This window comes from Callorhinchus milii, unplaced genomic scaffold (assembly GCF_018977255.1).
Source record: "Callorhinchus milii isolate IMCB2004 unplaced genomic scaffold, IMCB_Cmil_1.0 Scaffold8, whole genome shotgun sequence".
In the NCBI taxonomy this organism is placed as follows: Eukaryota; Metazoa; Chordata; class Chondrichthyes; order Chimaeriformes; family Callorhinchidae; genus Callorhinchus; species Callorhinchus milii.
Window position 1 is genome coordinate 15,520,620 of NW_024704749.1, and position 2,321 is coordinate 15,522,940.

General features: G+C 44.7%; 1 non-coding gene across 1 annotated transcript; it reads right to left on the reverse strand.

Annotated features, from left to right (window-relative positions):
- Positions 1–1,941: 1,941 nt before the first annotated feature.
- Positions 1,942–2,016, reverse strand: trnag-ccc. Its single transcript has one exon. It is a non-coding gene; the product is annotated as a tRNA-Gly (tRNA).
- Between the last annotated feature and the right edge of the window lie 305 nt (positions 2,017–2,321).

Consider the following 2,321-nt stretch of genomic DNA (forward strand, 5'->3'; position numbering starts at 1 on the left):
CTTAGAAACTTCCCTTTCTGATTCTAATTAACGTGATAAATTACTCGCACTCTTTGAAAACGCAGGGTCTAATTTCTGCTTTGAAAAATGTTTGAAAGGGATTGGCATTTTAGTTTCATATCTGAAACTGCTATTTCTGAAAGCCCTTTGGCTCTGCAGAGCTGTGTTTCGCCCACAATTTACACAGTCACTCCACGTTACAGTGTAGCCCGTGAAGCGCTTTGAGGCATCCAGATGACATGACAAGTCGCCATATCAAATGCAAGGATTATGATTAATATCCACTCTATGGTCCTCCCATCACAGCATCTTTATTTATTTAAATGAGTCGATCGTCCCGGCCTCAACCACCCTTCCTGGTAAGCATATTATCCTCCGAGTAAAGAAAATATCTGCTTGAGTTATTGAGGATTTTCTCTCTCCCCCACCTCTCCGCTCCCCATAATATTAAGCTGGGAATTGTCAACCAACTCTGTGTCCGCGTGTGTGAGTATCTGCCTGGTTCTGGCTTCTCGGATGATCCGCAATTACAATCCTCTCGCTGGCTGGGTAAGTCTACTCGATTATCAACACAGAGAGACAGGAGCGTTTCCCCTGCAGCTTGCTGTAAGTGCGAGGCACGGTTCATCATCAGAGGCAGGCCTTTTAGTCTGACCTTACAATTCAGGTACCATGATTGAATCAACAATGAGCACTGGAATACCAGAGAAGTCACCAAGTCACGAGCAGGAGAAATGCACAAGTCTTGTGGGTGTGTTTGTGTCAGGTTATTGACAGCCAGGGTTGTATTACTTTACTGCACCTGAAATAGTGATCAAGCTATAGCGCTGAGCTCAGTCCACTTGTTCAGCACACGTCTCCTATCGAATAAACACCGAAGGAACAAGTCTTACACTTGCACGAATAAATCTGCAGTCGGCTGATTGCAAAGACGTGCATTACCAAGAACTCGGTTCCCACCTCTACCCTGAAAGGTGGGAAGAACCAGGGAAAAGCAAAAGAGAAAAAAAATGAAACTTTCATTTCCAGTTAGTACTTTGACAACATTTGTCAGGCAGAAATTTGTATTGAACCAGTCAGTCATGTGCGGAGTAATGTGTTGGTTGTTCTCTGCTCTGAAGGATTTAATAAGGTTGTCTTGACAGCAAAGGGCTGTCACACTGTGTCTCCGAAACTGACTAATTGTCCCTTTGTTTTCTATAATAGCTGATTTTATGATCCATAAGAAAAGGACTCGCAGAAGGGAATCAATTCTGCAGGATTACATTTTTACCAGTGAAGTCAGGTTTATCACCAGAACGCAACATAAACCATTTTAATTTGCCACCTAGTACTTCTAATCTGTCACTGTGCTGGCTATCACACAACTGGCTGTTGAGAACCCAGTGCAAGGGAAACGAACACCCAGCAGTGTTGCCAGCTCTGCTCAAACTGCACAGCTGATTACCTGGTTGTCTGCGAAAGCCTAAGTGGTCTGTGACTCCTACGGCTCCGAGTCATGTTTTCATTCTGTTCTCAGTTCCTTCCAATTTGGAGAACGCAATTCTCTTAATTCACCTCTGTGGCAGACTCTCTGAACTGCAGCAGCTTTACGGTGATTGCGAGCTGCATCGCTTGTCCAGGCAGGAACTACAACCCACTCAGTGAACAGCGCACAATTCACTTCGCTACAGTGACTGAATGCAGCGTTGAACACCATTCGGTTGCAGCAATGTTCCAGGAGAGAAATAATTTTCGATGGTAAAATGGACACTCGTCGTCTGAAAAGGCAATGGACCAATTGAGTTCCGGATATTCTATGTTAGGCTCCCTCCCCGCCCCCCACTATACATGTGTTTTCCAATTAAACAGTCACTTTACTTAGTTTTTTTTGTAAACTGTGTAAAACAGAACTAAAATGTATTTCCTCAACTATGGAAGTAAGGAAACTTGCCCAAGGTTTCGCCCTGCTGGGACTCGAACCCAGGTCTCTCTCGCTTTGGGAGGCGAGCGCTCTAACCACTGAGCTACAGGACTCCACTTTCCATTGTCTGATATTTCTGGTCCGGCGTGGAGGGCGCTATATAAATCCAAGTTGTTCTTGTTGTTGTTGTTGATTAATCCTCACCACATCATTGGGAAGCGGCATTGCTCCGCCTGTCATGAACATGTGGATAATTGTCGAGATTCCACTCTCGCTAATTTGCAAAGTCGGCAATGGAGAGAGATACCAATTAACTGGTCCGGCAGCAGTGGGGCAATTATTAGAGCAGTGTGTGTTAATGCGCTGCCAGTAACCTAGTTATTTGCCGCCATTTTCCAGTCCACTGTTTATCAACCAA